This window comes from Sceloporus occidentalis, unplaced genomic scaffold (genome assembly GCF_023333645.1).
Source record: "Sceloporus occidentalis isolate IW3139 unplaced genomic scaffold, rSceOcc1.0.p SCAF_6, whole genome shotgun sequence".
In the NCBI taxonomy this organism is placed as follows: Eukaryota; Metazoa; Chordata; class Lepidosauria; order Squamata; family Phrynosomatidae; genus Sceloporus; species Sceloporus occidentalis.
This window is the reverse complement of record NW_028316986.1, coordinates 4,781,519-4,808,910: the sequence shown is the minus strand read 5'-3', so window position 1 is coordinate 4,808,910 and position 27,392 is coordinate 4,781,519. Positions and strand designations below refer to the sequence as shown.

The window sequence follows — 27,392 nt, the reverse complement described above, 5'->3', positions numbered from 1 at the left end:
GAAGGGGCTAAAAGGTGAAAGAAGGCAGGCAGGGGAAGGAAAATCCTTCTGCAGAGCAAAAGACCAAAAATGCTTTATTCCTAGGAAGGACCATAGAGGTGAGTTACTTCAGCAGAGATATTTGGCCAGCCATTGGTTGCATTAGCACAGATTCGATATGACAAAGAGCACTCAGAGGTGAAGCCATTGCTGGGTGTACAAGGACAGGTGGCTAGAGCTTAGTAGGGTGGAGTGGGAAACATCTCTCCCAGGTTGAACTTTCCAGCCATACCTCACTTCCAGACAGAGCCCAGAATTGTAGGATCCACATATCAGGTGCTATTTCTCAGTTTCAAGGTACAGTTTTATTCTGAAAATAAGAAGAGCCCTGCTGGATCAGAAGGCCAAAAGTCCTCTCTTGTTCAGCCGCCTTCTGTTTCACCCCAATAGTCAGCCAGATACTGATGGGAAGCCCATAAGTGGGACATGAGCACCACCACCCACCATTCACTTGCTCTTCAGATGGGTTATTCAAGGGGAAAAGAAACATGACTGGAGAAGGAGTTCCTTCCCCCACCTCCCTTCTCAGCAGAGACCCCAGTGGCAGCCAACTCTGTGGCCCCCATGGGGCTGCCGTTCTCCACTGCCTTTCCAATTATGAAAACCCTTCTGTGTGGGAATCCAACCGTACAGCTATGAGCAAATGGTAGCGATCCCAAGTTGGCTCCTGTCAGCCATATGAGTTGATGGGGGAGCATGAGGGGAGGGGAAGCAGCACATTAGGAAAAGATGTCAGCATTTCTACAGATATTAGTTTCACACTGACAGCCAAATGCCAACTGCAAACAAGGGAGGAGGGGAATGGCTGTGGGCCATGACTGTTTGTGGCTGAAGAGCACCAGGCACATGGTTGGCAACATGTTTTGTTTTGTTTTGCCCACATGGGTTCTTTGGGCACAGGTTTGTGCATTGCATCTTTCCTACCAATAACATTGAGGACAAGGCTCTTGAGAAGTTGCGTGCATGTCACTGGTGTCACTGTAGCTGCCACTGGCTTTGTGGCACAGTATGCCTGGCTTAAACAGGCAGGATGGAGAAAAACTGAAATTTTGGGAAGGGAGATCTGCCTTGTAGTGGCAGTGCAGAAGAGTGTGAAGCAAACCCAAACAAGCAACAGGGCATGGCAATTTGTCTGCAATGAATCCCAACAGATCTACAACAGGATATCCTGCGGAAGCAAGGGAGTATATTGTATGACACCCTGGGGAGAACTTCAGAGAGAAAAGACAGAGATGTTTCCCTTTCCGTCAATTCGTGCTGCTCAAGAATGCCTCTTGCTTCCACAGCATTCAGATCTTTTTCCTCTCTTCAATCCATCTGTTACAGCATAGCCCAGCACTTACTTCCCCAATAGCCCACTCACAAGATCAATCCTTTCCTATTCAGCTCTCAGACCAGAACCACCAGAGACTCCAATTGCACATAATTGCCTTTTTAAAACTTTCAAATTTCAGCATCTCTTCTTTATTCTCCAATATATGAACACTCAGACTAACTAAAAATGCACATTTCAGGATTGCTGGTGGTACAAAACGGAGAGAGAGGTGGTGGTGATGAGAGGAGAGTGAATAATGGCATTTTACAAAATATTGCCTGCTCAGTAACTCAGTTTAGTTATACTTACTACAACTTCCAGAACACCTGTTATATTTTTGGATCAGAGACTGCAGTTTCCTTTAGCTCAAACTGAAGGGCTCTGCTACCTTTACATCAATATCTGGCTGCAGCAAAAGGTATGCTGACTGATTTTTAAGACTGTCAGATTAAGAGACTGAAAGTACTCCAAAGATTTATATGCTCCCTCTCTCTCATACACAGGATATCCCTTCCTCAACTTTTGTAGTACTATGGTTATAGTGCATAGATAGGCAAGAGGCTCTAGTCAGTATAACTGAAGGGAGAAATTTGGGTTGAAGTCAAGAAATATCTGGAGGGCCACAATGGGCCACTTCAATAGAATACTATGTCTGCACTAAAATTAGAACTAACAAAGATTAGGATTAACTAGAATTTGCAAACGAGCGTAAAACTTTGGTATCACTCTTATTTGTTTAACATGTATGGTAAAAATATTATTCACAAAGCAGGATTAGATTTGGAGGAAGGATATGTGAAAATTGGAGGAAAGAACATCAAACTTACGAAGATGTCACCATACTGCTAGCAGAAAATATCAAAGACTTCGAACTGTTAATGAACAAAGTCAATGAAGAAAGTACAATGGTAGGTTTAAAGCTGAACATTAGGAAAACAAAAATAATGGCCACAGAGGATTTGCATGACTTTAAAATAGATGAAATAGTACAAGATTTTTCATATCTTGGCTCAATCATTAATCCATGTGGAGACTGCAGTCAGTAAATCAGAAGATTTGGAAGGGCAGCTATGAAAGACAAGATTCGAAAGTGCAAAGATGTTAAACTGAACAATAAAATTAGGATAGTCTAAGACACTGTATCCCCTGTCACCATGTAGGGATGTGAGAGCTGAGTAGTGAAGAAAGCAGATAGAAAATCAACGTCATCTGAGATGCGGTACTGAGGAAAAGTGCTGAGGTACCGTGGATGGCCAAGAGGACAAACAAATAGGTCCCAGAGCAAATCAGGTCTCAACTCTCCCTAGAAGCCAAGATGACTAAACTAAGGCTCTTGTACAGTACTTTGGCCACATCATGAGAAGACATGGACTCATTAGAAAAGTAAGTAATGCTTGGTAAGGTGGAGGGAAGTAGGAGAAGAGGAAGAGGTGAATAGACTCAATCAGAGAAGCCATGGCCTAGAGTATGCAAGACCTGAGCAAGGCTGTGGAGGACAAGGTGTCTTGGATATCCCTCATTCACAGGATCACCTTAAGTCAAAGTCAATTTGATGGCAGTTAGCAACAACAAAGGCAACTGTCTCAGGGGCCAACTTTCACTTCTGTACCTAGCAGTGCAACCATATTTTTAGCTACAAATACAACCTGGAGGAGATGAAAAGTCACTTCTTATACTTCTGCAGTTTTTTGGGCCTGTTTTTGGCATTCAAAATAACTATTCAGGGTTGAATTGTTGTTTCGCTATATATTTAATACATACTTTTTGATGTTAAAACAATGTGCGGGTTGCTCTGCAGCCTATATAAATGGTGAATTGGTGTTTCCATTAGGTTTCAGGAGAAGCCATTAACCAGCTTACTCTGGCCAGAAAAAGAGCAGTCTAGGAAGTCTTTAGCAGTTGAGGACTGCAAAAACAGCCTTGGTGGGCCACATGGAGCCCCAGGGCCTTAGTTTGCTCACCCATGTTCTAAATGCATCTTCCTAAAGGATGCTCAAAAACCAGCAAACCAGTTTTGGGTGGAGTATTCATCAGGATAATGCTTCAGGCAAATCAGGAAGAAACTAAGATATTTTATCAGGCCCTGCTTTCCACTACTCCATGTCATTTCTCTTGTTCTTATGTTTTCTTTTCTCATTCCCCTTCCCAACGTAAAGCAATACAGGTTGGGGCTTATCTTATCCAGAATTCTGAAATCTGAAATACTCCCAAATCCAAAATTGTCCATACGGTTGGCTGAGAGAGAGACACTTTTGCTTTCTGATGGTTCGATGTAAACCAATTTTGTTTCATGCACATAATTATTTGAGATACTGTGTATAAAATTAATTTCAGGCTACGTATATGTAAATGAATTTCATGTTTAAACTTGGGTTTCCTCTCCAAGGATATGTTTTTGCAAATTTTATCCCAAGCATTTCAAATAAGGGAGATTCAACCTGTAATTTAAACTCTGTTATAAGCAAACAGTGTTTTGTGTGTGTGTGGGGGGGGGGCAATCTTCCAGCATTCCTTCACCCCTTACATTCCTCCTGTTCAATCAAAGATTACTTCAAAGAGAGAGAAACTGCTGTGCGAAGTCGAGGTCTTTCTCCAAAGTGACTGCAGTACCCTTTTCTCTGCTTTTAGCCCACATGTTCTGTTCATAGAGGCGATAGCCATGCTCTCTGGCACTAATGAGTTCTAAAGCAGGCAGGAATCATGAAAGGAATAAAAGCATATGGTCTTCCACATGAATTCCAGTTCACCACAGGCTCCAAGATACAGTCTGGCCAGCTCACAATGACTCCAATAACAGCAATATCAAAGTCCCTTGAATACAAATAAACTTCATCTCTCCTCAGGGAATGAGTGTGTGTATGTGTGTGCGTGCGTGCATGTGTGTGTGCATGTGTGTGTGTGTGTGTGTGTGTGTGTGTGTGTGTGTGTATAAAAATAAAATCAGAATACAATGGGCCCTTGGTATCCACTGGGTTTGGTTCCAGGACCCCCTGTAGATACCAAAATCTATAGATGGTCAAGTTTCATTGTATACAATGGGGCAGTAAAATTGTGTCCCTTATTAAAAAAGGCAAAACTAAAATTTGCTTTTTCGAATTTGTATTTGTATTTTCAAGACATGGATGTCTGAATCCGTAGATAAAGAATCCATGGATATGGAGAGCCAACTGTAACAAGGCTAAACAGGTGATCAATAGAAGCATCCTACACAGTACAAGTTGTTTCCTCCAGCTGTGATAAGGGATAACACTCAGTATCAAAGGTCTCTCTCCCTCTTTGATAGAAGAAGCCCTGCTCACCTGGCACTCCCTGGACTTCCAAAAATTCCTCTGACAGCCTACTGTACTTTTGCCAACATTATCTCCACAGCTGTGAGGACTATAAACTTTGACTTACGGTATATATTCATGTGTAAGTCTAGAAATTTAGGTCAAAAAATTTACCCAAAAACCTGAGTTGACTTATCAACAGGTCAATGTAAGTAGTGTATCTTAACTCTTATTTAAAAGAAGGAACCATCTCCTGGTGAAAGAAGGCAAGAAAGCACTGACCCCCTCTACTCTCTCATCCAGCCAGTTTTAGGAGTGAGCACAAAGATTTATGTCTGCTGGAATTTTGGAAGTTCTTTGACATTGTTTTGCTTTGCTTCATCCTTTAGATCCTTTGTTATATGCTGCTAAGTTTCACACTTGAATTATACAAGGGTCATATCTAAATCCATAGTATTGGCACGCAAACCTGCCCTCAACTTATACATGAGGTCGACTTATAGTCGAGTATATACGGTAAATGGTTTGGATGTCAAGCATACAAGCAAACAGGACTGTGCATCCCAGAAGCACTGCTACTCAAAATTACAGTGCGGACCAGGGGATGGAGAACGAGGGAGAAAGGTACGGAGCACTGGGTAGAACAAGAGGTGCCCAGTAAGTAATCATTTGGCTTGACTGGTAGCACCACGAATGTGGTGCTTGTGACCATTACTTTTTGGTTTCTCCTTCCTCCTGTTGTCTCATTTCTAGAACTGACAGTATAAAACCTCTATTTGGGAATTTGCTTTTTAGAAGCAGATTCCTAGCCACCCAGAGTGTTTCACTGCAGTTTCACCAAATAGAGAGAAAACCAGGAAATTTTAACAAACTCTTTCTTTCTTCTGATCTCGACCATCCATGTCTGATGCCCAACATGCCTCTGCAACCATAAACCTGCTGATCAAAACAATTATTTTTAGCCTGGCAGTTCGGAGGCAGCAGTCTGGTTTCCTCTCCTGGACAACACATCTGGATTCTATGCGATCATTCAAGTATTTTATTTTTCACTACTGTTCTAAGAATTTTGCAAGGGAGCACAGGAAGGAAGTAGGCAACATCCTTTCCCAAATCACCATCCAGAGACACATACCTAGAGTAAACAACCGCTAATGATATTTGTTGCCTGCTGGCATTGTCTCTCTGTCAACAGGGAATTGTGTCTTCATAGGTAACAACAGAAGAAAAATATGAACAAAACAGACTAACAGAAAAGTTAATGTATGTAAAGAGATCTTGTAGTACCTTTGAGACTAACTGAAAGAAACAAGTTGGCAGCATGAGCTCTCATAGACTAAAGTCTACTTCCTCAGATGCATTTGGTGGAGTGGAAGCCAGGGACAGATATGTATATGTGTCACTGATATGTGAGATTGTCAATTCAAATTCAAAATCCTTTGTGTACGGAAATGAAGTGGCAAAGGATTTTGAATTTCAATTTACATTCAACTTGACATTCTCACATACCAATGGCATATATATGTCTGTCCCTGGCTTGCATTCCACCAAATGCCTCTGAGGAAGTAGAGTGAAGTCTACAAAAACTCATGCTGCCAACTTCTTTCTTTCAGTTAGTCTCAAAGGTGCTACAAGATCTCTCTACATACGGATCCTCTAGACTAACACGGCTATATCTTTGAATTCCACAAAAGTTAAGGGGCCCATTTCACTCCTAAAATACCTGATATATTTAAGTCTTAACAAATAGACAATTGCCACCTCTCATCCAGGTTCTGACCAAGCCTTTCTCTTCTTTTCATTGCCAAATACTTTCTCCTACCCCTACATTTGCTTCGAACCAGTGTGGTATAGTGGTTTGAGTGCTGGGCTACAACTCTTAAGACTAGGGTCTGAATTGCCACTTAACCCAGAAATCCACCAGGTAACCTTGGGGAAAAGTCACATAACCTCAGATGAAGACAATGGCAAACCTCCTCTGAACAAATCTTACCAAGAAAACCCTTGGATAGGTTTGCTTTAAGGCTGCCCTAAGTTGGAAACAACTTGAAGGCACACAACAACAACACTGGCTTCATCCATGCACCTCCATGTGTCATTCTGGTTCTCTCTGCTTCTCTTTAATTCTCAACTCTTTTGGTTCCCTATCACCCTCCAGATATCTTAGAGATCCTTCACTTTCCCACAACAGAATACCTTCCTCCTTCCACCACCTCTTAAATTCCATTTGCTTCTTCTCTCCCCTCCAGTCAAGTTGTTACCGAGTTTGGTTTTATATAAATTTTGGGTGCCAAGCGATCAAAAATCATGACCCCTGACTGACCCTATCTCAAGCCGCCATTACCCCAAAAGCGAGCCGACCACGTAGCCAGCAAGCTTGCTAGGCTTGGTCACAGGAAAAAAAGGTAAAATGCAAACCTTTCAGCAGGCAGTTTTGGGAGTTGCCCTACAAGTTTCGCAGGCAGCCCAAAGAGAAGAGGACAACAGAAGTAGCCTCTCTCTTAATGAGCGAGTGATTGTCTTAAACAGCTCTGCCATCTAGATATTTGTCCTCCCCTGAAAAGTGTCAGACCTCTTCTTTGTGTATGCATTGTGTAAGTTTCAGCTTAGACAAAAGATAGCCATCAAGACCTTTGTTCGCCAGGTAGCCATAGCCTGAGGATATGTTTCGCAGTATAAATAGGAGCCCGATTTCTGCCCTCATTGGGCTTGTCGAGCTGAAGTTCCAAACCTTAAACCTTGCTTGTTGAGCTGCTGCTCCAGGCTTGAGTTCCCCCAAGCCTTGGGCTCCACTAAAATCACTTGAGCGAAGCCAAGCTCACTGTCACCGGGCCTCGTTAGCTTTGCCCGCCGGAATTCAGCTCCTAGCCACCGCGGTTGCCGCTTGCTTTTCCTGTTCCCGCGGCCGTGCTTCACCATCCACCATCCCTCGCATCTGTCGCTTTGGAGAAGACTCCTAAGGTAATTATCCCAAGGTGCCTCTATCCTTTCTCCTTTACCCCCAAACTCTCCCCCTCCCTTGCTTTAGCATTGAATGTGTGTGTGTGTGTGTGTGATCCCTTTTGTTGTGTGGCTTTAATAAATGTTTATATTTTGATTGCAACTCATTGGCATGGGAGTCTCGGTTTCTTGGGGTTGGACTAGATGACCTCTGGTATACACATAGGGACACAATCCGCTGTGTGCGTTGTTAGGACACGCCTCTCGCAATATTTGAGCTGATTAAATTCCCCTAATTCGATCCTTCCTAACAAAGTTAAGCTATGGATTGACCTCTGCCCGCCTTCATATGTTCTGCCATGCTGCTTGCTGTACCTAAATATCTATCTTCCTCATTCATGTGCATAAGTTCCTAAAAGTTACCTGTCAACCTATAGTGGTCCCACAAATTTCATAGGGTTTTCTTTGGCAAGCAATACTCGGAAGTAGTTTTGCCATTTCCTTCCTCTGAAATAGAGCCTACAGAAGCTGATATTTGCTGGTGGTCTCCCATCCAAGTTCTAACCAGGGCTGACTGCTTAGCTTCCAAGATCAGTCAGGATTTGGTGCCTTCAGAGTATTCAGTTCACTTAGTTATGAACTAACTATACTTGATTGTATATTAGTATATACTATATAAGTTACTTATTTAACTATATACACTTGTCCCACCATATTCGCTAGGGTTAGGGGCACAAGACCCCTGTGAATATGGAAAAACCGCAAATAACGAAAACACCATGTTTTTACCTGAGAGGACACTTCTCTAGGAATCTCTAGGTCCTTCAGTGCAACTCTGTGGTCAACGTCTAACAGACACTGACCATAGAACTGCGCTGGAGGAGCTACAAAGGCCTAGTAATTTTCTCTAGGAATCTAGGTCTTTTAGTGCAACTTTTAGTTAAAGTTGACCATAGAGTTGCACTGGAGGACCTAGATATTCCTAGATAGAACATATTAATCAAATCCATAAATATCAAAGACGCAGATATGGAAGGATGAATGTATTTAGTTCTATATTCATGGATCAGGCTATGAATGCTACTGTGTAGTGTTTGGTTGAAATATTCATCCCTTTTTTTTTTACTTTTCCCCGTTTTGATCTAGAACTGAAATGGACCTAATTGGCACTGTTACACCACAATGTATTCATTTCTTTTTATTTGATTTCTGACCCATAATAAAGCCAGCTTGCCCCTTCGCAGTGCTGAGTATCTTGTGTACATCAAGTGATAACAATTCCAATTAGATCCCCATCAGTTCCAGGTTGGAATGCGACAAAATATGGAGAAGTCAAGAAGCGGGTGAATTCTTCTGTAAGACACTGTAAGTAGCCAAAAACAACAACATCCATATTCAAGATGAGAAATGTCTATTGGCATGGCAAGACTCCAAAGCCGACAGAAGCACAGAATATTTTCAAGAGAAAACCCCAAGGGAAGAAAATTTATCGAAGCAGCATCATTAAGGATTGTGGCCACAGTACGCTGGCTGACTCTGGGGGGGAGAGAGCTGAATAAAACATCAGAAAACTGTGAGGACAAAAATGGAGTGGTTTAAAAGAGGAGCACATACTGTTGCAGGTCCCACCTGCTATGCCTCACTTCAACTGACAGACTTATCCTCCATTAATAGCCCTATTAGTTGTTTTATTTACTGCATGAATCTGCTGAAATGTTGACTGGCAAAGCCCTCCATGGACTAGCCCCTCCTTACTTATCTGAACTTCTTTCTCCTTACATTCCTACTCATACCCTCCACTCTGGTAGTGAAGGTCTCCTGTCCCAGCGTAGGATTGCCATTGCCCCCTCCCGGATTCGTCCCTTCTCACTTGCTGCCACTTACTCCTGAAACCTTCTTCCATCGCATGCACACACCATCACTTCTCTACCCAGTTTTAAAATTAAGTTAAAAACTATATTGTTTAGCAAAGCGTTCCCAGGGGTGAGCCCCTCTCTGCCCCAGGATGCCTCGTTTTAACTATCCATTAAGAAACCAAGCCCTCCCTCCAGTCCATCTCCCCTGATCCAGGCCTCGGAGGTAGAGAAAAACTGCTGGCCCTCATCCCCTTCCCCACCATCACTCCCTTCTCCTTTTGTGTCGTGTCTTTTTAGATTGTAAGCCTGAGGACAGGGAACTGTCTAATTAAAAAGATTGTATGTACAGCGCTGTGTACATTTACAGTGCTTTATAAATAAAGGTCCACGCAAAACCTATGTCACAATAAACCTGTTGATTTCCAAAGTTATAAAAGAGTTTTTTGTTGGTCTCCATGCAAAATATGAGCACAGCGCCCATTCAGAAACTGCCTACCATACTATATTTATACTCTCCCTGATCAGTTGTTTGAGAAGTTGTACCTCAGAGATTACTGTTTTTCAAAACCAAACCATTAGCCTTACTCAGAGCACTATATCAAAATACAAAATGATTAACTGTTTAATATGGGGTTGGGCGATGGGCAAAATGCTCACACTCCAGAGCTGTTTTTATGCCACTCAGGGATAAAAAAAAATTTGCAAAAAATAAATAAAAATTTAAGAATATCCCTCCCAAATCCTCACTAGAGGACATGGGGAGGATTTTAATTATATGGAGGACTGGGCTATTTGAGGCCTAGAAGAGGTCTTTAATTTTTTTTAAAAGGAAGCAAATAGGAATTGATTTCTGCTCACTTTCTGTCAACAAAAAGGCCTCCCCCCAGGCCTAAAATGGCTTCAAATTAGAGGTTTCAAATCAAATATGAACACCAGGGAGATTACAGGGAAGCAGATAAGATAATACAACAAATAGGAGAGCTTTAACAATTATCAGGATAAAACTGCTGATGATGCAGAATCAAACCATTTTTTGCAAAAATGCATCTTCACTGTTGGGGATGGAATGGATTTTTAAAAAGACAGTGATTCTTTTTCTTTTTGCACACATAAAGAGATAGGATGAGTTAAGAAAACTGCAAGCAAAGACTTACAGCCACCTGCAGTTCCATGGCCAATCTGCAACCTGGGAGAAGCCTCCAATCCAATATTCAGGTCAGTTACTGTTCAAAATGAAATGTCGTTCCTTCTTGGCCACCAGGAATGGGTTTAACCAACAGTTTATCACCAGGGACAGCTGCAAAAGAGTAAAATAAAGGAGACGGAACGATTATGAGAAGGGTAATCTGTAAACATAAGCACCAGAATATGACATCCAGAATGGTGCAGCCTCATATCTTGAAATGTAATTAAATCCCACATTGCATCCCATGGTAATCTGAATTATTACATACTTAAAAACACAAATCAGGTCACATTTTGGGGGGAAAGTTAATAGAATTTGGTCATGAAGAAATCACCCCTTAAGGTAGGGGTGGACCAAGGGCAGGCCTACACCCAAGGCTGTTCAGCCCTTTCAGACTCCACCAAAAAGGGTGAAATACCTTTCCTGGAGGGACATCATCTTTTAAATAGGACGGAGGACCCTTCCCTAGCTCCGTTTAACATTTTAAAATACTGCTCTTTCAAACTCTAAAAATGGACTTCTGCTCATTTCTGAATTTAGGTTGGGTTTATATTTTGGGCATCTTGGGCAGCTTCTAGACTGGGTCCTGAGCACAGAAACATTGCCCACAGATCCAATGCTGCTGAGCTCCAGTCTTCTTGTTCTCGTGTGTCTTCAAGTCAATTCCAACTTATGGCAAACCTGAGGCAAATGTATTACAAGGCTTTCATGGCATGACTTGTTCAGAGAAGGAGGTTGAAAGTGTGTGACTTGCCCAAGGTGACCCAGTGGGTTTCCATGGCTGAGTGGAGATTTGAAACTGGTCTCTTAGTGTCCTAGTTCAATACTCAAGTCACTACACTGTGCCAACTCCACTTAAAGCAAACCCATTCTAGGGTTTCTTCAGAGGAGGTGTGGCATTGCTTTTCTCAAAAACTGAGAGTGTGTGACCCAGTAGGTTTCCATGGCTGAGTGGGGATTTGAATCCTGGTCTCTTCGACATCTAGTCCAACACTCAAGCCACTATACAATACTAGAGACAGCTTTATTCAGGAAGATAATATAAAATAAGCAGTGACTGGAAATAGATCTTCCATTCCAGGAAGGAAACGCATAGAACAAGAAACAAAAATGCTAATGCGGGTTTTATCTTGCCATTGTTAGAAGTCTCCTGCACTGAGCAGCTATTTATCCACCGTTAAGTGACTCCTGGATTTCCACCATTTAGTGACAGTCAATCTAGACACTGTTAACAGAATGGATACTGGAGCCAAATCCCTTTAGGGAATTCTTCTCTATGCTAACTCCCAGAAGAAATCAGTATGCATGCTGATGGCACTCCGCTACACATCACCACAATTTCCTCTAACAGCAACCTCAAGGGCTGAGTTGACCAAAGCCAAGGCAAGAAAGACTGTTGAGAAACAGGAGAGAGATCCGAGCATGCTTGGTGTGTACCTTGAGGGCTGCAAAGGTACATCAAATCTTTGTGCTTCTTCTAACAAGAAAGAACTAAAGTAACAGGTACAAGCATTACTTTTGCATCCTACAATTGTGATTAGTAATATTTTTGACCTATGTAGGCTTCTGTGGTTGCCCACTTTCACACCTGAAGCCAGAGGAAAAAACATCAGAAAAATTCAAGAAAAAAAGATCTGTCCTTCTTTTAATAAAAGGAAAAAATGAATTGTGGAATGCTTTCTTTGAGAATGATGAACAAAATGTTTAAGTCAAGGTTCTTATATCCTTACAGTCCCCTGCCACATTATTTCTAGAAATTATGTACCAGCCAGGCTTGCATCTAAGAGTATGTACAGTAGCTCACATAATTTCTATTCCTGGTCTTAGTTTCCCTTTTCTCAGCTCACTCAGAGAGTTAATACTGTCTATCTGATTGGCACTACAAAGGGCTAAAGGAAACAAAATAATATACTTTGTTTTACTAATGCTGATGTGGCTTTTTTTTCTGCCTTGGTTGATTTTTTGCCTGCTCCTCATAAACTAGGCTCCTTGTAAATCAACTATCTAATATAGATCTCAAATAAACTGTCTATAAATATGTGAAGTTGAAGGCGTTCATGACTGGTATCCATAGTTTTTTGTGGGTGTTTTGGGCTAAGGTGCCATGTTCTAGAAGAGATTATTCCTGACATTTCGTCAGCAGCTGTGGCTGACACCTTCAGAGAATGCTCTATAAATAATGTCTATAAATAATCAATAACATACTATCACTTAACTAAAATAATTATAATGATACTAATTCTAATAATAGTATTGATAAGGATAGTACTAATAATAACAATAATTATACTAATGGTAAACTAAATCTATTAATTTGAAATATTTAAATGCATAAAAAACACTCTCACCAAAATAATACACAACATTATTACCATAACCCAATATACAACTTATAGCAATCCAGTTCCTAATATTTTCATATTGGGGATAGGCATGCTTTGCAGTCCCTTCCATTCTTTCAGCTTCTCTGAATTATCCACACTTCTACTAAGATGTTTATTTGGTAACTGTTCATAGCTATTCATAAAGTCCTTAATTTCAAAGGTGCTATAAGATTAATTTATATGCTGATATAGACTAACACAGCTACATCTCTTCTAGAAGGAGGGGGTTATGCTTCTCATTCACCTCACTAGAAGTCCTGCTCTCTCCCATTTTCCTTGGCTTCTGTGAAAACTCATAATATCATAGAGTTGGAAGAAACGCCAAAGGTCATCCAGTCCAACCCCATTCTGCTATGCAGGAACTCACAATCAAAGCCCGACAGACAGACATCCAGATTCTGTTTAAAAACCTCCAAAGAAGGAGACTCCACCACTTTCCGAGGCAGCAGGATATTCCACTGTCGAACAGCTCTTACTGTCAGGACATTCTTCCTAACATTTAGGTGGAATCTCTTTTCCTGTACGTTGAACCCATTGCTCTGTGTCCTAATCTCTGGAGCAGCAGAAAACAAGCTTGCTCCATCCTCAATATGACATCCCTTCAAATATTTAAACAGGGCTATCATGTCACCCCTTACCCTTCTCTTCTCCAGACTAAACAGATCTTGCTCCCTAAGCAGCTCCCCATAGGGCTTCATGTTTTCCAGACACTTCACCATTTTGGTGGCCCTCCTCTGGACACGCTCCAGTTTCTCAACATCCTTTGTGAACTGTGATGCCAAGAACTGAACACAGTATTCCAGGTGAGGCCCAACCAAAGCAGAACAGAGTGGCACTATTATTTCTCTCATGCTAGACACTATACAGTCCATCCTTCATATCCACGGAGGATCTGTTCTGGACACACATACCCTGCAGATAAAGAAAAATGTGGGACCACAAGTCCCATTGCCGTAATGATGGTGTGACATGTGTGTGCCCACTGGCGTGGCCTTGTGGACACACCACCATTAGGAACAACTAGGGCTTGCCTTCTGCAGATGCTGATATTCTCGGATGGCAAGTCCATGGATAAAGAGGCTCCACTGTATTCCAAAAACCAAAACTTTATTTCATGGGTAGCTAAGATAGTGACTTTGCTTTCTGATGGTTCAATGTACAAAAACTTTGATGTACAAAATTATTAAAAATATTGAATAAAATTACCTTCAGGCTATGTGCATAAGGTATGTATGAAACATAAATTAAGTGGGTTCCATCTCCAAGATATCTCACTGTGTACATATTCCAAAAGCCAAAACGCCTCTGGTCTCAACCATTTTGGATAAGGAGAGTTCAATCTGTTATCGTGAGAAGACTCAACTCCCTAGAAAAGATAGTAATGCTTCGCAAGGTAGATGGCAGTAAGGAAAAGAAGAAGCCTGCATTCCAGATGGTCTGCCCTGAGCCTGTAAGTCCTGAGCAAGGCTGTTGATGATGGGGTGACTTGGAGGTCTCTCATTTATGGGGTCTCCATATGTTAAAACCAACTTGATGGTAATTAACAACAACCATTTTAAAAACCTGTTTCAGCCTGTTAAACTGTTTAATATGCTTTCAGAATGTTTAAATTATTTGCAGCGTTTTAAATTTTAAACTGCTTTAAACTTCTTAAGTTGATTTTACTTGTACATATGCTGCCCTGAAACACTTGGATATAGGATGACATATAAATATTTTACTAAAATAAAGGAACATCTGAAGAGCTGCATGGTTCCCATCCTTGCTGGATTCTAAGGCCCTCGGGAATTAATGTTCTCCCTTAACATGTTAACTGTCTTTAAATATCTGAAAGGATGTCATGCAGAAGATGGAGCAAAGCTTGTTTTCTGCAGCTCAAAAGACTAAGATAGAAACCAACTGATTCAAATTACAAGAAAACAGATTACACCTGAATATTAGAAAGAACATATTTACTGTAAGAACTGTTTGGAAGGGGAATAGATTGCCTTGGAGTGTGGTAGATTCTTTGCTGACATCTTTGGAGGGCTTTAAAAAGAATCAGCATTTTCCAAGAGTGTCTTAGGCGCGTTACAGACAGCTGAGAAGCAGCGGTCTGGCTCTGCCTCTGCTTGCAGCGTCCGGGAACCGCAGCCTTTAAACGGCGCGGCTCCCGGACGCTGCAGAGAAGGAGCGCGGAAATCGCGCTCCTTCTCAGGCCCCGGAAGAGGCGCCACGAGTGCCAAAGGGCGCACTCGCGGCGTCACTTCTGGTGTGCCACGTGCGGACACAGAGCGTCCGCTACGTCAAAATGGTGGTGCTCATATGAACAGGGCACCGCCATTTTGTACGGACTGAGTCCGTGATAGGGTAAGGGGCGTCTAGAAGAGACGCCCCTTTTTCAAACTGGGACGTCCTCAGGACGTCCCTAATGGCAGTTTTGTAACCCGCCTTAGTTAGCTATCCCTAATGAATGGCAGTGTGTTGGATTTGATTTGTGGTCCTTTCCAAGTATTAAGATCTTATGACCTAAAAAGCTACAAGCTAGAAACACATATCCATGGATTAGGGCAATTGAAGTCTACAACACAAGTCCAAATGTAGATTGTTGCTATTGTGAAAGAGGCACCCATTAAAATATTTAACTGGAGTTGGATTTCTTTTCCAAAATAAAGCATATCCAATTGCTCCCTATCTGGAAGCTCCTATAATGTTAAGGACACAAATAGATTTGTTCAGTAACAGAAGTTTAACTATGTTTAAATCTGAAGTATGCTTGATTTCCTTTTAAAATTCTATTCTAGTGCTTCTCCAGTTTACTGCCTGAGATGGTGGAAGATGAGTCAGTTTATGATCTTTAGACTAATATTGGCAGAAGGTCTCCATACGCTTAGTCAGACCTCTAAAAGAAAAAAACCCTAGAAGACATATTTTAAGCAGTGAGTAAGAGAATTGGGAATGGGCTCCAAAAAGAAACAGAATAAAACAACAGCAACAAAATGCCAGAATGCACAAAAGGGAGAAATTACAGCTGTTATATACTAGGATGGGGGACAAAAACATTTGGCAGTCCCATCCTATGCAAAATTAGGGAAACAGCAAAGCCAAAAAAGCTTTTTTTCTTCATTTTTCTGTTTTTCTCCTCAATGAGCAGAGACACAACCCATTAGGCAGCATGGAGGCCCATCTGCGGAATAAAAACAACACATTGTGACAAAAATGTGGTCAACACCTTCAAGACTTGATTTGGCACCAAGATATGAGCTTAAAACCATTTCTACAAACATTTCCTTTCTAATTCCTCTGCTGTCACATTTGCAATCAACTAGGCTTAGCCGAAAGAAACGTGCACACATCATTTTTAAAAGGTAAATTGCAGGGGATGAGGAAGATGAAGTATCTAGACCAGTGGTTCCCAACCTTCCTAATTAATACAGTTCCTCACGTTGTGGTGACCCAGACCCATGAAATTATTTTCATTGCTACTTCATACAATAGGTGTTTTCCAATGGTCCTAGGCAACCCCCATGAAAGGGTCATTCGACCCCCAAAGGGGTCCCGACCTACAGGTTGGAAACCACTGATCTAGATTGTCATGATAGTAAAACTTTGCCACATCTAAATGTTTGTGTTAAAACAGTATTATTCCTTATTGCAAATGTGATTATTGGAATATGCAGTCTTTGAGAAAAAGTTCTACATTTAGGCCTAGCTCTGGTAGACCCAATTAATAAATACCAACATCTGCAAAACAGGCACAGTATATACCTCAGTTATTGAAGTGGATGAATTCCTGGACATCAAACCTCTTTAACTGAAAACCTGGTGCCATAGGCAGAAGTAAAATAGAAAAAATAGGGATAGATTTCTCTAAACAATCAATATGGTACTACAACTCTGGAGACCAAGGTTTGAATCCATCTTAGGTGAGGAAACCCACTGAGTGACCTTGGGCAAGTCACACTCTCTCAGCCTAAGAGGAAGACAAAAACAACACCGCTCTGATCAAATCTTGCCAAGAAACCCCTGTGATAGGTTCACCATAAGTCAGAAACTACTTGAAGGCACGCAACAAGAACCAAGTTTCTAAACTACACAGACAGACAGAACAGACAGACAGGCAAGCCTTTTATCCAAAACTAACAATATACACATATCAAATAAAAACCAGATCAGGTAAGCTCTGCAGAAGTAAAGAAAAACATTTTGAAGCTTCTAGAGACAACTTGAAAGCTTCTTTCAAAATGCTTACAGAGATGATTTTTTCTTTAACCAGCCTACACTTGTCTTACACTTTCCATTTTTGCTGCCAGACTTACAGATTTATGACTTTTTATATGCTGGAGATGGCAGCTGTTTACTTTGTCCATTGTAGACAGGCACACATATCAGTGGTAGGATTCACTAGAATAGACTCCTGCTGCTTCTCAGCTCAAGCTTTATTGCATGGTTTATTTGCTGCAATGCAACAACAAAAATCTGTGTTTTTATAGCTGTCCTCCATCATCATCTCCATGCTAATGCTGTGAAAAGCCTCCAGCTAGATAGAGAACAAGGAAAGGCTGAGAGACAAAAAAATGGAAAGCTGAGCCAAAAATAACAAAATGAATTTAAACAGGGAGAAATGCAAGGTATTACACTTAGGCAGAAAAAATGCAAGAAAAAAATATAGGATGGAGGACACCTGGCTTGATGACAGTACATGTGAAAGGGATCTAAGATCAACCACAGGTTCAACATGAGATAACAGTGTAATGCGGCAGCTAAAAACCCAATGCAATTCTAGGCTGCATCAAGAGACATATAGAATTCAAAAAGGATGTTGACCAGCTGGAGTGTGTCCAAAGGAGGCCAACCAAAATGGTGAAGGATCTGGAAACCATGCCCTACGAGAAGAGCCTTAGGGAGCTGGGTATGTTTAGCCTGGAGAAAAAGTTAAGAGGTGATATGATAGTCCTGTTTAAGTATATGAAGAGGTGTCATATTGATGATGGAGCAAGCTTGTTTTCTGCTGTTCCAGAGAATAGGACATGGAACAATTGATTCAAACTACAGGAAAAGAGATTCCACCTAAACATTAGGAGGAACTTCCTGATGGCAAGAGCTGTTCGACAGTGGAAGACACTCCCTCAGAGGTTTGTGGACCCTCTTTCTTTGATGGTTGTAAAGCAGAGGCTAGATGGCCATTTGTTGGGGGTGCTTTGATTGTGTATTCCTGCATGGCAGAAGGCAGTTGGACTGGATGGCCCTTGAGGTCTCTTCCGAAACTATGCTCTATGATTCCACAGGAAGTCATGTACAAAAAAGTTCCCATCACAGATAATACTGGGAAAGGGAAGAAAGCTTCTCCCAAGCCACTTTCTCAATGCCATGCATCATTTCATACACCTCTATCATGCCTTCCCTTACTCACCCTTTTTTAGATATCAACTTTTCCTTGTCTGTGAGCTCCTCCATCCCTTTGGTTGCCCCTTTCTGCACTTCCTCTGACTACAACATCCTTTTCGAGATGCCATTACCCAAACTGGTCACACTGTTTCAAGAGTGATCACGCTACAGACCAGTATAAGGGCATTACAATACTGGCAATTTTTATTTTCTATCCAGTGCTAATGTCTCGGCGTAACTAATCTGTTGGTTTCTAGACTCCCAGCGTCTGCTACCGGCCTAAAGCATCCCGTGAAAGTTAATCAACCTGGGGTGAGCTGACCCCAGCAGGAAGAGCCGGTTGCTGGGACTGCAAAGCAGAGCTTAGTCGCGCAGCGGGGACAAACATACCAGCCAGAATTCTTGCTTTCCCTTTCAGCCTCATTCCAGATGCTTGATCCATGGGTTAAATCCCTAATTTTTTTGTTGCTGTTGTTAAAGAGCCTCTTGACCCAATTGTTTCCTTCCTTCTTACAGCAGTCCTTGTAATCCTGAAGGAAGGAGAACCAGCTCAGGCACAGGAGCACCCAACGGCTGTATTTTTCCGATAAGAACAGACAAACCCATCACTTTTGCTAGAGGAATGTACTCTCCTACGTCCCCCACTTCCACTTCAGAATGAAATAAAATTCTCAAATCGTTCCAGGCTTTTGGTAACCTAGGATTAAGATCAGCTCTGTGCTTCGTTCTCCTTGCAACCTATTTTGAACAATCTAATCTGAACCCAAAAATTCAAGCTCTGTGAGCTGAGCACCGTTATCTGTCGCCAACACAAGATGTCTTCTGTTGGCTCTTGGTTTAGCATCCTCAGCCTGAAGCCGAAGTTGCAAGTGCTGTTTCTTCTGGAAGTTTGAGTATCAGAGAGGAAACAAACCAATCTGTACAGTAAGAACAGATGTGAAGGTTTATTCTACCGATTCATCTGCTAAAATGTCTCTAAATGGCTCATCAGCCATACAGTCACTAGGGCAGTCTATAACACTGAAAAAAACAACAAAGGCCCCAAATAGGGTATCAGAATAAAGGAAAACGACAACCATCAGACAGTTAAAAGTCAGCTTTGGCAAACAGAAAGCTTTTGAGGCTAGAATTGCAAATATTGGCAGAAGTCACACCTTCACAAGGAGAGCATCGTATAGTTGGCTGCCACAATGGAGCAGGCTTTACCCTTGCTGATCCACAGTGTATAGTCTGGCCTCCACATTTGTGGCTTTGACTTTTGTGGGTTTGATTATTCACGGATTTGATTAGTACAGTTGGACCTTGGTATCTGCGGGGAATCCGTCCCGGACCACCTTCCAAGGAAACCAAAAAAAAAAAAAAAAAAAAAATGTGGGACCTCAAGTCCCATTGTCTTAATGGTGGCGCAATGTTGCATGCTCACTAGCGGGCCACATGCACATGCCACCATTGGAGACAATGGGGCTTGCCATCCACAGAATCTTGAATCCATGGATGGCAAGCCCACAAATAACAAGGCTCCCCTGTACATTCTCTCTAAGAATCTCTAGGTCCTCCAGGGTGACTGTGCCAGAAGATGACCATTGAGTTACACTGGAGGAGCTAGAGAACACTTCTCTAGGCATTCATGGGTCCTCCAATGAAATTCTGTGGTTAACTTCTGCTGGATGATGGCCATAGCATTGCTCTGGAGAACCTAGAAAGTCCTAGAGAGGTGTTCTTTTAGGTTTTTAAAAAAGGTGGGTTTTCATTTGCTTTTTTCCCCACTTTCACAGGGATCTTGTGCCCCAAATTCCAATGAATGTGGAGGACCCACTTTATTATTTTATTAACTTACAACCCAAAACAGGATCAAAGGAGGGTTTCAGGTTCCTGGAGAAGAACTACTCTGATTATCTTAAATGACGGGTTGTGCAGCATAGGGAGAGAGACCTCTGAAGTTATTTGAATCCTATGCCATTTAAGGCTTTTATGGCAGCAGTCACCCAAGTAAAGACTGAGAAGATCTGAGTTCAAGACCTCACTCATCCATCATGATCACTGAGTGTCTTGGGACAGTCAGTCTCTCTCCCTCTCAGTCTAGTCTGTCACGCAACCTTGTAGTAGATAAAAATGTCCTAAAAATCCCAGAACTTTCTGGTTTTGGAAGCTAAGCAGGGGCAGCCCTAGTTAGTATTTGGATGGGAAAACACTACCAAATACCAGGTGCTGTTGGCTACCTTCCAGAGGAAGGAACTGGCAAAGCCACCTCTTGAGTATTTCTTGCCTAAGAAAACCCTATGAAATTTATGGGGGCACCATAAGTAAACAGCTGACTTGAAGGCACATACACAGGAGAAGAGAACCTTTGCATTTGCTGGTTACTCTGAGAGCTTTTGTGTGAAAAACCATAAAACAAATACTTTGAGACACATACCCAAGACAGAGACCCAAAAGCCAATAACAAATATAGAACATGTCTTATATAGCAGTGTTACGTGTGCAATCTTTTTTATTTTATCAGGGCCAAAAGGAGGCAACTTGCCACTAGCAGTTTCCATACTCCTCTTCCACTCATAAATGTACTCACAACCAAGCCTTTTGCTTTTAACATGTCATTCCTTGCTGGGAACAACTATTTAGGTCTGCTGCTTTTAAGCCCTCTAAGTGTTTACATCTTTCCATTTTAACCTGCTCCCAGTAGTGTTTTAATGTTCCCCCTTTTTAGTCTCTGTTTGTAAAAACAACAGCAAACATTTTTATTTTATTGAATGTTAAGATGTACTAATATGTATATATTTAATTATTTTTGCAGCATGTATGTCGTAGGCAGATTTACTTTATCTATTTTAATTGATCGTATGTACAGTGTTGTGTAAATTTACAGCGCTATATAAATAAAGATTAATAATAATAATCTTGTACTGATTTTACATAAGATTTTATTTTCATTCTTGTTTGCTTCAATCTACTTCCTAGTTTTATATAAAAATTAAGATGATTATATATGTTATAATTAGTTTGTTTCAATCTACTGAATATACTCATGTATAAGTCTAGAAATATAGGTCAAAAAAGTGACCCCAAAACCCTGAGTCGACTTATCCATGGGTCAATCGAACTATTATATCTTAATTCTAATTTAAAAGAAGGAACCATCCCTTGGTGAAAGGCAAGAGTATAATCTGTCCTGAAAGAAACAACCCATTTTTCTCTCATCTATCCAGCTGCTGGAATTTAGTACGTTTTGTATGTTCTTTGGCATTTGCTTCATCGTTTACATCCCTTGTTGCATGCCCCTAAGTTTTACCCTTGTCTTATCAATAGGACATATCAAAATCCATAATTGTGACCCCAAAGTGTATCCTTGACTTATGAGGTTGACTTATTTTACAGTTTTGTACAAAAAATGAAAAGGAGGAGAAGGAAGAAGATAGCTTTCTTTTACTATTCTTGGTTTCACAGCCGTTCGATTGTTACTTGCTGGAGTTTTGGACCATCAATGATTCAGATTCTATGGATCAAACAATCAGTGAGATATTGGACAATGTGTTATGTTCCAAACAGTGTCACTTTTTGCTAATGTGCTGACAGAATAATAGTTAACACAGCGCCATTTAATCCAGAATTCTTTTGCCCAAAAGAACAGAAAAGCAATTGTCCTAATTTTCAAAGAAACAAAGATCAACTGTTAAGTGACAGAATTATACTGAAAACTGTAAAAGACAAAACTAGATCTGCAAATAGAGTGGACTGAATTGTTGGGTTGGGGGGGAGACTCTCGTAGAAGAAAAAGTCTCAATTACTACAAAGATTTCATATATACAGTTTCCTAGAACCAGCTTTCTAAAATTTTACTGTAGCCTCTGTACCACATGTGAGCTAAGGTGATACTGAAAATACATGAACATGATTCCACGCTTGCAAAGGGCTCAGTGCCTAAACCAATCAAGGGGGAAAGATGGCATAAAATATATCCCTACTTTCTTTCAGCAGGAGATCATGCAAATAAAGGTAAAGGGAAGGGATCCCAATGCAATTCACAGATTCCACCACAAGAATGCTGAGGAATGGGACATCTGTTGCAAATATACCAATCCTATTTCCATTGAGAGTCCTTCAGAAGAATGGCTGGACTCCACTTCCACTGCAGAAAAGCAGAGTAAGAAGGAACCAAGGTGCTTCTAGAATTATAGAATCGGAGTTGGAAGAGACCACAAAGGCCATCCAGTCCAATTCCATGCCATGCAGGACAGAGCACCCCTGACAAATGGTCCTCCAGCTTCTGTTTAAAGACCTCCAAAGAGGGAGACTCCACCCCTCTCTGAGAGAGTGTGCTCCATTGTTAAACAGCCCTTACTGTCATGAGGTTCTTCCTAATGTTGAGCTGGAATCTCTTTTCTGTAGCTTGCAGCCATTGTTCTGGGTCCTGTTCTCTGGAGCAGCAGAAAACAAGCTTGCTCCATCCTCAATATGACATCCCTTTAAATACTTAAACAGGGCTATCATATCACCTCTTAACCGTCTTTTCTCCAGACTAAACACACCCAGCATCCTAAGTCTCTTCTTGGGGGACTTGGTGGTTTCCAGACCCTTCACCATTTGGGGGGCCCTCCTCTAAACATGTTCCAGCTTCTCAACATCCTTCTTTGAATTGTGGTACCCAGAACTGGACACAGTATCCCCGGTGGGGCCTGACCAAAGCAGAATAGAGTCATTCAATTACTTCAGCCCAGAATTGCATTGGCCTTTTTAGATACTGCATCACACTGTTGACTCATGTTCAAATTGTGGTCTACTAGGACTCCTAGATCCCTTTCACATGTCATCTTGTTAAGCCAGGTGTCCCCCATCCTGTATCTATGCATTCTGTTTTTTCTGCCTAAGTTCAGTACCTTATATTTCTCCCTGTTGAAGTTCATTTTGTTTATTTTTGGCCCAGCTTTCTTACCTGTGTCATACTTTCAGCAGTGGAAGGGAGGATATTTTGATTTGGGTTGTTCTTCCCTTCCTTCTAGTGGCAGAAAGCATTCTTGCCAACTCTTCACTTGACTCTGTTCGATGACTGACTGTTATGGATACTGCCAGACAAATACAATTCTGTAAAATACAGAAGCTCAAAATCAGAGGATTCTGCAAGCCAGATTCTTTGTGCCAGTATTATAACCTGTCATAATCAGAAACTGGATGTTTTTTGGTCTACAACTCCCAGAATCCTTTAGACAACATGACCACTGTCCATGCTGGTTCCAGGATTCTGGGAGTCACAGACCAAAAGGCAACTTTCCCACACTCATGAGAGCCAAAGGCATAGCCATGTTAGTCTGGATCAGAATGCAAAGGGATCTTGCAGCACCTTTGAAAGCTAGTGTGATACAGTGGTACCCCGGGTTACGAAATTAATTCGTTCCGCCGCCGCTTTCGTAACCCGGAAACTTTCGCTAGCCGAAAAGCCCATAGGCGCTAATAGCGAAAGCCGCGATTCCGTGTGAAATCGCGCCGAAAAGCACCAAATTTTTGTTCGTAACCCGAAATAACCTTCGTAACCCGGAAATGTTTTTTTCAATGGATTTTTTTCGTAACCCGGAAATTTCGTAAGGCGGCGCATTCGTATCCCGGGGTACCACTGTATAGTGATTTGAGTACTGGAGTCTGGGGGACCAGGGTTCAAATCCCTGGTCAGCTATGGATAACTCACTGAATGACCTTGAGCATGTCACACTCTCTCAGCCTTACATTAAGTTATGGCAAACCCACTCTGAAGAAATCCTGCCAAGACAACCCTATGGTAGATTTGCCTTAAGGCCATCATTAGTCAGAAACCACTTGAAAGCACACAGTAACAACAAAGCAGGTGCTCCAACTGAAGTATTTTTGTGTCTTCACACAGCTGGCCAGAATGATGTCCTGCAATCTGCTGCTACCTTCGGGTCAACTCACCATTTGACACATGGTTAGGGGACTCTGAAACTACCTCTTGACCAATATATTTCACAAATAAGACCAACTTGCTACCCAGCAAGCCTCCTTACACTAAAGGAGGGAGAAACATCTGGCTCTTTAGATGTTCCTGGACTACAACTTCCAGTATTCCTCATCACTGTCTATGCCTCATGGGGGTTGCAGTTGATTGTCATCAGGAATTCCAGTCACCTATTTGAATACAAACCAATGCCTGCTTGAATGATCACACTTCAACTGCCACATGGAAATGAAATGCAATCATATCCCACCTTCTGATCCTTACAAGGGCCCTGAGAAAGCCTAAAACCATGAAAAATACAAACGTAAGAAAAACAGACAGTGTCAAAACAGCTATTAAAACACACAGCAAGCAGCAAAGGAAAACTCAAACTAACTTAATGGCTGATGACCCAAAGAGCTTTTTAATATTTTCTGTGTTTGGCACAACCTCACTCTTGCTCAAGCAACCAGCAGCCAGGTTTCCTACCTCCCACACCACTCTTGTTCAGCTGGGGGTAAGGAATTCATTGAAAGCCTACTTACATGAATACAACCTCTCTATCACTGAGAGTGAAATTGGTCTTACTCCTCTCCTTCAGCAAGCCAGGCCCTCTTCTGTCCTGAGGTCCTTTGAGAATTATCCTCCCTCAATAAAGAATGCCATGTATTCCACCCACCATGTGCTGCAATACAATTCCTGCTTACAAAGGTAAGCTTTTCAACAGCCGTGCCAACTTCACCTTTCCTCATTCTTTACTCTGCTTTCAGCTTTTTTTTTTTTTAAAAAAATCCTTCTTTGAAAACAGAGGCAGTTCAGCAAGAATTCAATCTCTGCCAACACTTCTCAGGACATCCAAGGGTCAGATTTATTATTTAAACACATGGATAGACACATATGTGCATGTGTACACATGTACAAAATTTGACAACAAGGGCAAGAGAGAAGTGGGAATAAATGAGTTATCTGGGGGTGGTTCATCAGCTCCTGGGATTCCTTTTCCTTTGGCTTTACTTGCATGAGCAAACAATCTCATAAACACCACCTACAAACGTACCCAGGCAATGACTGCAGAAGTGCAGACCCAGCACAGTGAATTATAGCACACAGGAGAACATCATGAGAAGAGAAGGAGAGAAAGGAATGGAAAGCAACCTAGTCCCATAAACAGATCACAGCATTTGTTCTCCTTTCCCGGAGCTTTTTTGCATTCCATTCAAGCAACAACAACAAAAAAAATCAACTTGAAAGGAAAGACTGCCCTGCAATCTCTTCTCACCCAATGCCAATACTGCAGGGTCTCTTTGGACAAGCGCAAGAACTGGAATCGTCCCAGATTGGGATCAGACCTTTTGAAGCAATCTCCTCCCATCCCACAGCCCATCACAAGTTCTCTAAACCAAAAGATCAACCAAATGTCACAGAGTTTTCCATGCCGAAGACTCACTCCAGCAGAATTCAGAAAGACAGGGAAGAGCTTCCTATCAGGTCATACTATTTGTTTGCTCTGTAATGCTCTACCTCCAGGGATAGGCAAACTTCAAGGGCTAATCCTCAAAACCAATATTTCTAACAATGTGTGGATTCCCCCCCTCCGATTTATTGAAAGCTGCAAGTGACTGGAAGTCAGGAAGTAACTATATGTGAAGGGTAATACCATATAACCTGTATCTGCAGAGGATCTGGTCCCAGACTTACCATGGAAATGCAAAACCATGGAGAATGGGCAAACCCCAATGAAATTAATGGCTTCTGGCAGTGGTTGACTATAAAGTCACACTGGAGGACCTAGAGATTCCTAGAGAGAATATTTCTCCAGGCATTTCAAGGTCCATCAGCACAACTCTATGGTCAACCTCTGTCAGAAGCATGCCATAATAGAATCATGATGGAAAACCTAGGAAATGCCTAGAGAGAATATTTATTTTTCAGACATGGGTAAGAAAAACTGTGGGTATCAGTCCCACGAATACGAATATGAATACTGTAGAGGTGTCACGCTGGGGATGGAATAAGCTTATTTTCTGCTGCTCCAGAGACTAGAATGCAGAACAATGGATGCAAGCTACAGGAAAATTTCAGATTCCAGCTCAACATTAGGAGGAACTTCCTGACAGTAAGGGCTGCTGGACAGTAGAAGATGCTCCCTTGGCGAGTAGTGGAGTCTCCTTCTTTGAAGGTCTTTAAGCAGAGGCTGGATGGCCATCTGTCGGGGATGCTTTGATTAAAGGTTGTACGCCGCTTTGATTGTGGTAACAAAAAGCGGGATATAAATAAAGGTTTTATTTAAAAAAAGTTTATTTGATTCAGAGTGCCTGCATGGCAGGGGGGTTGGCCTGGAAGACCCTTGGGGTCTCTTCCAAATCTATGATTTAAATAAATTTGATCACATTTTAATAAATTTAATAAATTCTGAGACCCAGAAGTAAAGAAACGGTGGGATGTAAATTGATCATAGAAAAGTGCCCTAGGCACCAACCTCTGGCACTAAAGCAGGACTCTGTGCTTTAGAAAGAATCACTCTGGAGGCTTCCAAGAATGGCAATTTTTTTCAGATGACAAAAATTCAAAAACCTTTCAGCTGAAGGGGAGGGCTAGGAGAAGAACAGGGGGTGCTGGATGCGTCTGGGACTCCATGAGTTCGCTGCCCTCATCTGTTGTGGGTGGCAGTCATTCTCCAGGGTCTCAAGCAGACAAGGGCTTTTCCCATCATCTGATATACTCACTGAGATTCCTTCAACAGGTGTGGCAGGGGTTGGAAACAGGAAGCCCTACACATAAACCACATGCCATGCAACGAACCTGCAGACCTTCCCATGACATTGCATCCTTGCTCCTGGGAATAAAGTGCTGCAACTTTTACACAACACAGGAACCTTTTGAGGGATAATTGCCTTTGCTTGCTAGGTTCTATCAGAACTGTCAACAGAGACATTCACACCATTGTTTTAAGAACTGGGAGGCCAGGTAAGGAAACCAAATGAACAGAGGAAATCAATACCTTGCTATTTTTGTCAGTCCTCATATTCTGTCGTTCTGTGAGACACAATTTGGAGCCTCAGAACAGAGCTATTTTTAAAAAGCCCTTCCACTCCCTC

General features: G+C 41.7%; 1 protein-coding gene across 8 annotated transcripts in view; it reads right to left on the bottom strand.

The window, feature by feature from the left end:
- Positions 1–27,392, bottom strand: part of LOC149310349 (exostosin-like 3) — a 225,578-nt gene that overhangs the window by 123,051 nt on the left and 75,135 nt on the right. For 6 of the 8 annotated variants that reach the window (XM_089528767.1, XM_089528766.1, XM_089528765.1 and 3 more), the window contains one exon: positions 10,571–10,713. The gene's annotated coding sequence lies outside the window, so the exon portion shown is untranslated. Of the gene's footprint in view, positions 1–10,570; positions 10,714–14,942; positions 14,992–24,364; positions 24,404–27,392 lie in introns of those variants that run through there. The other 2 variants (XM_089528773.1, XM_089528774.1) reach the window with 2 other exon arrangements.